The following is a 10,929-nucleotide window of genomic DNA, read 5'->3' on the forward strand; positions in this document are numbered from 1 at the left end:
TTACAATATTGTTTTCTCCAAAACCATAGCTATTATAATTTTTCATTGCAGCAGCTGCTGTTACTGTGCTGTCCTCTTTGTTGCTATGATTTGCAAGGTTTGTGTATGTGTCAGACTATGACTCTACCAATATAACAGTAACAAAGCTCAATATGTATGTACTCCATATTAGATCATTTATTTTATTGCTAAATTAAAACATCTTAGCAAATGAGAACATTTCCTATAAAACATATAAAACCCCTAAGTTCTGAAGCCTGTATAGGCATATCTTGTGCTGTAATGATGTCAGCTCTTATAACCTTAATAAATTATGCTGAGTCAGAATTTGGATGAAAGATTTGCAGCATATACCTGTGTTCTGCAAAAAGTGGAGCTGATATTCAGTAGGTGGCACTCTTTCCTCTGAGTCAGAGCTGAGCCAATGCCTCTGCATTGTGGGAGTGGATATTGTGCTACTAGAGATGCTATCCTTTGAATGACAGGTAAAATAAAGGTCCTGTCCACTTATGATCCCTAAACACAGTATTACACTCTGCAAGAGAAGTAGTAGTAAACCCTATTGTCCTCACCAAGTTCCAACTCATGTAGTTGCATTCTGACTACCTAAATTTCCCCTGCATTTTCTATTGGATATGATACTGTTCTTCAGTTTCTACCAGAAACTGTTGTTTTGTGTCATCGCCATGCATTGTTAAATAGTTGCCATGTTCCAGCTCACAGGTGTATGGGAGAAGTGTTCCTTCTATTTTCTTTACTTACTTTATAGAGGTGGAGGCTTAGTTAAATGATTGTAAACTGCTTTGAGATCCTCAGAGGAAAGGTAATACAGAAATACAAACCATTATTGCATTTCAGAAACTTAGATTTCTGCAAAGTTATTTGGTTTTTAATTTCTGTTTTTAATGTTTAATTTTGAGGTTGATGATTTAGGAACAAATAACACTAAAACACAAAACTTCGGTTAAAATCAGAAATGTTTAGCTTTCTTTTAATCTGCTATTACAACGGAAAATGCTTGTAAGAATATAGTATCTGACAAGATACTTTATTCTTATTACAGAGGAAGCTAGAGTTCCATTACAAGTCCTACATCAACACCTTTCCCCATCTGTATGAGAATTAAACCAATCCAAATACAATTTTACATGTGTGATTTTATGCTAGGATAGAATTTTTCTGGGAATTTTGAAGCAAATCAGCAAAAGGTATTTGGAAATGAGCAGATTCAAAAAAGGAGTTGTTTTCACCTTTTGCAAAGTTTCTTAATATTAATTTTGCTCCTCATATCTCAAAAACAGCTTTAGACAGAAACTCTAAATTTGTTCTGTTGGCTTCAGCAAGGGACAGGAACTTCACTATTTAATTGTAAGAAGCAGTTTATGCAAATCAGAAACAAACTGGCTCCCTAAGAATCATGATGAGACCTTGTTAGATATGAGAGAGGGAATAAACCACACTGACATATGTTAGTCACATCGCTTAATGCACTACTGGAGGTCCCTAGGGATGTCTCTATTTGAACAACTTACTCCTCCGCACCTGATGACTTTCCCCCAGCCCTTAGTTTAAAAAATCCTCTACAACCTTTTTCATTTTGTGTGTCAGCAGTCTGGTTCCATTTTGGTTAAAATGGAGCCCATTCCTCCTGTATAGGCTATTCCTTCCCCAAAAGGTTCTCCAGTTCCTAATAAACCTAAATCCCTCCTTCCTACACCATCATCTCATCCATGCATTTAGACCTTGCAGTTCTGCCTGTCTTACTGGCCCTGTATGTAGAACTGGAAGCATTTCGGAGAATGCTATCATGAAAGTCCTGGGCTTTAATCTCTTACCCAGTAACCTAAATTTGACCTCCAGGACCTCTCTTCTACCTTCCCCTATGTCATCGGTATGCACATGTACCCCACAACCACTAGCTCCTCCCCAGCACTACCTATAAGGCTATCTGGATGTCTCTTGAGATCTGCTACCATCGCAGCTGGCAGGCAATTCACCATGTAGTTCTACCAGTCATCACAAACCCAACTATCTATGTTTCTAATAATCAAATCCCTCACTATTATTGCCGGTCTCTTACTAAGAACTGGACACAGTAAGACTACGGTACAAAATATATAGGAATGACAGAGTAGATCATGTAGAGGCAAATAAGGTGAATATCCTATATGAATCAAACTGTACCATAGAATCTGTATGGATAGGAAGTCCACGCTTAAATAGTATGAGTAAAACAGTAGAAATATACTACCGACCACCTAACAGTGATGATGATTGTGAAATGCTAAGGGAAGTCAGAGAGGCTATAAAACCAGAAAACGCAATAATAATGGGTGATTTCAACTATCCTTATATTGACTGGGTAAATGTCACCTCAGGGCTGGATGCAGAGATAAAATTTCTAGACACCATAAATGACTGCTTCTTGGACCAGCTAGTCCTGGAACCCACAAGGGGAGAGGGCAGGGCTGTCCTTAGGATTTATGGGGCCCTACACAGTATTATTAAACTAGTGCTCCTATGCCCGATGGCAGTCTGGGCTCACAGCCCAGGGCGGAGGGATAAGGCAGCAAAGGATACCAAGCCACCTAGCTCGCCTCACGGCAGGGGAAAATCACAGTTCTCCGCAGAGAGCCCTGTACCCTCTCCCTCACGCAGAATGTACGGTGTCAACGCATTCGGCTCTGTGAATACAGCCCCTGCCTAAGAAGACTGCAGTGTCCACTGCTGTCATGGGTGGTGGGTGAAGCTGCTGCTTGGAGAAGCTGGCTACCCAGCCCACCTGTGGCCCTGCCCATACTCCACCCCTGCTCTGCCCCAGGCCCCGCCCTCTCCCCACTGTCTCCCTCCTCTCTTCCCTCCCCCTCTTTGATCACCCCTTTCCAGCCAATCCCTGAACCCAAATGAAGCAAATGACATTTGAGAAAAAAAAAAACTCTTCTGCAATTTCTTTCTAAAGAAAATGGAGCATGTTTTCCCCTGCATGCCAGAAGGTGGAAGACTGGACATACAGAAGGTACCTAATTAAAAGCACTAAACTTGGTAATAAAAAAAGTCAGTCACGGGTTTTTTGATATACCCTGAAGTTTGTCAGAGATTTATTTGCAAAAACTTTGTAGTAAAGGCAAGTCAGCTGTCCAGCTGAATACAACATTAAATATTATGGAATACATGATGCAACTCTTCTCTGATTTACATTTTCTGAATCAGTATTTCTAAGCTGATTTTATATTTTAAATGTATTCTTAAGCCTTCATAAAGTAATCATTCCAGATTACTACATAGTTAACGCACTGAAACAAAGACATTATTTTAAATGAATCAGTTACAGAGGTTTAGTGTGTTCATAACAATGTTCATTGCTTTTAGAAAAAGGGAACACGCATTTACTTTGTGTGATCTCCATGACAACAGACATGTTTATGAAATTTCACCAACTTTAAAAAATATGTTTCCAAAGATTTTAGGCATAACAAAAGATTTTATATCTTACTACGGTACTGATCTTGCTAGAGGGTTCTCTTAAAACTAGATCAAATAGTCAGAAGTAAAGAAAGGGAAACTCGTTTGTCTAGCTATCTGGCAGGAAAGAGGTGTTATCCAGTGATGAGCTGCCAAAATCTTAACAACCAGTTCCCTCCTCACCCCACAAGGGGGTCGTGGCCCACCCCCACCCCCACCCCCCGGGGACTCCTGCCCCATCCAACCCCTCGCATTCCTCGATGCCGCCCCCGGACCCCTGCCCCAACCACCCCCCATCCCCTGTCTGCCCCCAGAACTGGGCAGGAGGGTCTCATGGGTCACCGTAGTGGGTGTTCACCCCGCCCCTAAGAGCCAAAGGGACCTTCTGGGGGGCGAGGTGGGGAATCCCGGCGGTGCTTACCCGGGGCAGCTCCCAGGAAGCATACGGCAGGTCCCTCTGGCTCCTAGGGGTGGGGGAGCAGGGGGAGCAGTCGCTCTCCCCCCCCCCCCGATTCCATCAAAAGTGGCGCCTTAGGCACCAACTCCGTGGGTGCTCCAGGGCTGGAGCACCCAAGGGAAAAATTTGGTGGGTGCAGAGCACCCACCGGCAGCTCCCCGCCCTGCGCCCAGCCCCAGCTCACCTCACCTCCACTCCGCCTCCTCCCCTGAATGCGCCGCCCCACTCTGCTTCTCCGCCCCCTCCCCTGGCTTCCCGTGAATCAGCTGTTTGCGCAGGAAGCCGGGGAGGGCTGAGAAGCAAGCGGCGGCTTCGCACTCAGGCCTAAAGTGCCACTTTTGGCCGGCTGTTAAATTTAGAAGCCCTTTTACACCCGGTTGTCCCATGGGCTTCTAAATTTAACAACCGGTTCTAGCAAACCAGTGCGTACCAGCTCCAGCTCACCACTCTCTTCAAGGAGTTTTTTAGAGATATAATTTTATCATCTTCAGCAACACACTAATGAAGTATTTTTAAAACAAATTTTAAACTAAGGTCCTGTAGACTAACATGTTCTGAGTAAACATTACAGTAATGCACAATTGTTTTTGTCAGTAAATTCAGAAACTGACAGTCTATACCTAGGGATTGGCAAATGCCTGTTAAATCGCTTCATTACCACTTGAATGGCTCTTTAACAGTTTCAATGTTGTGCTAATAGGTCTAGCAGGCTGGAAGGCTTTTTCACTTTTAAGTTACTAGATCCCCTCCAGAGTAAGAGTCATCATGCTGCAGCAGCCAGCTGTGGGAGCCTGCAGGAAGGGTCAGAACAGGGATAGGAAAAGGCGACCTCAATGAGCTTTAGAAGGACGACACTGAGGCCCCATGATGAAGTAGGTCCAGTGACCAATGGATAAGCATGCAATAAGCCCTTAAGAAATCTGGGTATCATCAGATGAGAGAAGACGGAGAGCAAACGTATCAGTGGATGATACACTGACATTGCTGCCAGATGGACTTTATTTGGGCTAAATGAAAACAGTGAATGCTTTATCTGCAGCAAATAGTCTACAATCCCCAGTGCCGGGGCATGCACTGAGTCTAGGTCACAGTGGCTGCCCATATTGAGAACCTTTACCAATTGGAAAAGTATGTTTTCCTCATAGATAACTTCCATCTCTGTGCCAGTATCTCCTGAATACGTAAGGAGCAGTCCCTTTCCATAGTATTCAGCAAGCCAACATCCAGGCTGTCAGTTGTAACAATTTTGCATCTGGATGGAATACTTGACTCTATCTTGTGACAACAGGTCTCGGCAGTCTGGAAGCCTGATATATGGTTGCGAGCACAGTAGAAAGGTCCGTTGGCCACAACTTCCTCAGCCAGTAGAAAGCTCTGAAAATGAGTTTGACCTGGTCTTGTCTGGGCTTGGAAATCACTCTAGGGATTAGTAGTCAGTGGGACAGCATAAAGGAGGCCCTAATTCCACTACAGAAGGAAGACATCTGGCAAAGGTCTCAGGCTCATGTCTCCTCTAGAACAGAAGTGTGTGAGAGCTTGGCGTTGCCCTTGGTGGCAAACATGTCTATTACCAAATCCCCCCATTGATGGAATGACAACATGTGTAGAGGTAAAAATCCTAAGGCCATCTTGGATCCTCTAAAGGACAACTAGGCATCCATTTTGTAAGCCCTTCTTGTCCCCTCCTCACTCTGAATTTGGCGCCCTTTTATGTTTAGGCAGGAAAAGATGGTTACTGTCATTGGCTAATCTGCCTAGCAACGCTATGTCTATATAAGGGCGGTGCTCAGATTAGAACGGGGCTGTCTGCCGGAATGGCAGAGTCTTGTTGCTGTCTGTTTGGGGCAGAGCAAGTGGTTGAGGGTTAACAGGGTAGGCCATTAACCCCACAAGGGTCATCTTAAGCAGGGAATATACTTACCTACATGCACCTAATCCATCTCCTGTGGTGATCATTTGTCCCATGCACAACGACGCAGGTAAAGGGAGAGGGAGGGATTTAATTACCTGAATGCTTTCATTTTACCCGAGAAGAAGCTCATCTGGTTCTGCCTTGAGGTTCTATCTCCAACTAAGCGTTCTGGCCGTTCTGTCATGCTGCATCCATCCTGAAGAGGAGAAGACACCATCAAATCAAGCTACCAGAGATGGCAGTGTCATTGTCATTTTGAACCTCGTATATAGATCCCTATTGATACAGCCTGCCTACAGACTTTATTATCAGTCTCATCTTGTTACCTGGGGAGTCCTTGCCACCCCATCAATAAACTTTGTTGTACCTTTATCCTGTCTGAGTCATATCTGGGAGCACAAATCCCCGGTGACAGAAACAGGAAGGGAGGTGAACCCGAGACCGAGACTCCTGGCCTCCTGTTTCGGTTAACACATGGTGATGGATTTCAACAATGACCACTTATGAAGACAGACTGTCTTCTTAGGAAATCTGCCATGTCCTTGCTGGCTCCCAAAAGGCGCAGCGCTTTTGGAGTTATGCCATGTAGTTAGCACCAGTTCCACGGCTTGTTTCCCTGAAGAGGGGAAAAACGAGGACCCACCTTTGCTTCTTTACATAGTACATTGCTGACATATTGGCTGTCATTATCTTCATTACAGAGTATTATAGGACCGGGAAGAATGCCCCCTCAAGGTTCTGAGTTCTAACATGTTTCTGTGTAGTGTTTTGTCCTCTGTGGACCATGCCCCTTGAATTTATGTGGCCCAGGTGGGCTCCCCAGCCCAACTCTGTAGCATCTGTGTCTAATGCCCTGCATAGCAAGTCACAAACAATACCCCTTCTTGGACATTGTTGGGGGGCAGCCACAAGGTCAGCACCATGAGGACATGGTGTGGAATTAAAATGGTCTCGCTCAGTGATCCTTTTTAAGAGAGTAGACTGCCCTCAGCCAGAGCTGTAGGGGCCTCAGGCAAAGTTTGACAAATGGCATCATATATGTACATGTGGACATATGGCCTAATAATGTGAGGCAAGTCCATACTGCTGTAGCCAGCTATCACTACATTCAGTAAAGACTGAAATCAGAAGAATCTGTCCTGAATAAGTATGCCCTCACTATCGTGGAATCTATCATGATACCTATGAACTCTTGTCATCTGTAATGGGATGAGAAGGGTGATTTTTCATAATTTCACCAGGAGGCCTAGCAGGGGAAACAGAGAAGGGGAACAGCTGAGGCTTTTCAGAGTTTCCTGCTATGATCTGCCTCTGATCAGCCAATGAACTAGATATGGATAGATGTGATAACCTTTTCCCTCAGGTGTTCTGCCACAACAGCAACACTCCTGGTGCCTTGGAGAGCCCAAAAGGTAGTACATTGTACTCATAGTAATTAGGACCCACAGTAAATCTCAGGTACATCCTACAGGCCAGGTGGATGGAAATGTGCAAGTAGGTGTCTTGTAAGTCAAAAGCCACAAACCAGTCCTGAGCCTGAAACGATGGAATAATGGAGGCAAGTTTTATTATCCTGAATCTGAGGTGGCAGTGTATTCCTGTGGAATCTTTTTATGGCTCCTAGATAAAGCAAAAAAATCACTTCATTTGTAAGTGGCTTTTGTGAGAAAGGTCCCTAAGGGGAAATGGGAAAGGGAGACAGGGAGGGGGCAGGCAAAGGAATTGGATGGGGTAGACCTAGGTGACAATGTCCACACCAATTTGTGGCCTGCAATGTCTGCCCATGCTCAGTAGAAGCAGGCAAGGAGATTTCTTAAGGTCAGCTCTGAGGTGGTTGTGGTGTAGCTCTCAACTATCTTGTCAACCTGATGCCTCTGGGAGGGAGGCTGGTGTGCAATGGAGCAGGATGACCAGGGCTTCCTAGGATAACATGGTCCCTTTCTGAGCAGATATTCTGCTTGGTGACCATGGGAAAAAGACAGTGTTCTCTGTCTTTGAGATGACTGTAACCAGAAAGGCTTGTAGTACAGCACTGGAGTTTAAATACTCAGGGATCTGAACATGGCCATTGAATCCTTCAGGTCAGGTACTCAATAGCTCCATGCCATGAAAAGCAAATCCTCAGTTCCCATCTGGACTTCTCTAGGAATCTCAGGCTCCTGTAGCAAAGAACCTTGTGCATTATGATCACTATGGCCATGGACCAAGTAGATGTATCAGACTTGCCCATTGCCAGTTGTAGCACTGTTTTGGCAATTATCTACCTTTTCTTCATCATGTTTTTCAGTTTTTCCTTACATTCCCTTTGGGGTCTTCCTGGTGGATCAGGTTCTCTCTTGGACCTCAGACAATGAGCAACAACAGTGCTGGATGCTGTTACGAATTATTCCAGTTAGGACATGTACAGTTCGTTTCTAGGTTGAGGCAACCAAATAAAAACAGACTGCAGAGTGTCTTAAAGTTTGTAGGTTTATTACGCTCGAGTGTGGTACCGCCTGTTAAACAGAATGGGACCCCAATTACAGGTTACACAAAGATTATAAACTGTTGACAAAACATCCTGCCTGTGTGCCTCGGGGGGCCTAAACCAATAAACAGGCCTTCTCCTTATCTATCACCAATCCCCTGCAGCCACCTTCCCCCTACAAAAAAGCTGAAGTGGCAACTATTTCAGGCATGTCGGCTGGTTCCTGTCTCCTTTGTTTCCCTTATCTTGAAACTGTCCAGCTGTCCACCTTGAAGGATCCTTCCTTGGTACGTGATGTGCTCGCTTCTAGTTAATGGCCGACAGGAAACCCAAAATGGAGTCACATTTGCTAATTAGATTAATTTCCCCTAACAACGCACACAAAAATGTTTGAAACCCTTAGATGGGACTTGGTAGTGCTTTTCCACTTGCTTCAAAGTTGCAAAAAGCGAGGACAGGGTGTGCCACAAACCCTTCAGGAAGACCAGGAGGACTTCACTGATTGGAACAGCAATTCTTGTGGACACCAAGGAGCTGAGGATGTCTGTGACATACCGGGGTATAATCCAGCCCAGTGGAGGCCTATGTCACCTGTGCTCTGTAAACTGGGGTACCTTACAATTGCAGTTTTCAACCTGAATTTCTCACAACTGGCCAACAGCATGCAGGCCACTCCCAAATGTGTTTGTGTAACTGTAGCCTGCCAGTGAGACCCTGGCTTTCATCAGCTCTTGGTTATATTGCAGGGTGACCCCAATACACACCCAGTCCTGGACTTTTCCCCAGAAATGTATGTCCTGCACTGTCCAGCCTTCTCCTAGACAGTCCAAAAATATTAGGTTTGTTATACCTTTAAGTGAATAATATACACCAAATTCTCATGATAAATGAAGTTACCCAGACACTTTAACTTAAACACACAGGATTAGATAAAACAATAAAACAAGTTTATTAAACACAAAGAGAGAGATTTTAAGTGAGTACAAGTAATGCAGCATAAAAGTTAGCAATGGTTACAAAAAATAAAGATAGAACACTTATTAGTGCCTAACAAACAATATTAGATTCAAGCAAAATTTCTCACTACATGCTTCCAGCAAAATTACTGACCAAACTGTTCAGATCAGGAATCCAATGGCTATTTTCTTTTGTCTTCCCAGGTGCAAAGAACATGACAGGCAGGGGGAGAGAGATGGTGTTCGCCCTTCCTTTTCATAGTTTCAGTACCTCTTTTGAAAATCATTTTCAGCTGAGAACCAGGAGACAAAGCGTCAATGTAGAAGGATATTCCCTGCTGGCTTCTTTCACTTGTTTGAGCTTTTTTGGTTTTCCATTCTTGCTTGATGACTCTGTTTACTGCTTAGATGCAAATTAAGGCAAGCTCAAATTTCTTTGTTTAGGAAAGACCTGTTTGCTGACTTCTGCATAGGCAGGGCTGTGGGGCTTGGAACGTATTAATAACATCATACAGGGAAATCTTATAACTTCGTCCACATAGCCACACATTTTATCAGGACAGTACTGACCAGCAAATTATGAGTTTTCAAATGATACCCTACAAGGCATACCTTGTACAACAATTACAATAGTGTGTAGGGTGTGAATATAGGGGTGTATTCTGTCACAATGTCAAAGAGCTTGTATGTGTTCTCTTGGATCACCGTTGTCTCAACGTCAAGGTATCGGTTATCCTCAAGAGCAGCTCCTGTAAAACCATAAACTCGGACAGCTGGTGTTAGGGCGTTAGTGACAGCCTCATCCGGGGACATGGAGGATTCTTTAGGTGGGAAGGGAAATTGGTGTGTCCCTTGAGTCAACTCTGATTTCTCACTGGGAGGCTCCTCAAGCTCCAGTGACAGTGCTCTGCTTGTCAATGATGACAGCAATTGAGCTCTCCTCTTCTGTTTTTGTTTATTTGTTTGGTTCTGAAACACAGACCGCAGTTCTGGGAACCAGGAATATATGGTTCCATGCCCACCTATTGCTGGCTTGCTGTATGGTCTTTGGCAAGTCACAAACACCAGAATAATAAAAACACATTAATCATTACATCTGATTACAAAGAAGAGTAAATCACAAAGGGCCTGATTCTGCTCCCATTGAAATTAAAGGCAAAACTGTCACTCATGTCAGTGCAAGCAGGATCAAGACTCAAAATATATTTTAATTGTCTTAATTAACAGTAAAACAGGAAGCCACTATCTTCACAATTTCATTTTCCAAATCTATCCAGACAGATGGATAAAAAATAAACATTTAAAATTAATTTAACAGTAGGTTAAAAAATGTTAAATTAATTCAATTCTTTTTCAAATTACAGAACTCAACCAGCTTTGAAACTTCGATTTCCAATGTTTTCGAATGGGAAAACCAGTTCTTTCAGTTCCATATTACTCTACACCAAAAGGGTACATGAACCATTGAACTGTGAAGAATCATTAAAATGATAGCCCTTACTACATACGAATGGACATACCGAGTCAGACTAATGGTCCATCTAGCCCAGTATCCTGTCTTCCAACTGTGGCCAATACCAGACCCTTCAGAGGGAATGAACAGAACAGATAATCATCAAGTGATCTATTCCGATGCGCATTCCCAGCTTCTAGCAAACAAAGGCTAGGGACACTT

Source organism: Eretmochelys imbricata, chromosome 6, assembly GCF_965152235.1.
Source record: "Eretmochelys imbricata isolate rEreImb1 chromosome 6, rEreImb1.hap1, whole genome shotgun sequence".
In the NCBI taxonomy this organism is placed as follows: domain Eukaryota; kingdom Metazoa; phylum Chordata; order Testudines; family Cheloniidae; genus Eretmochelys; species Eretmochelys imbricata.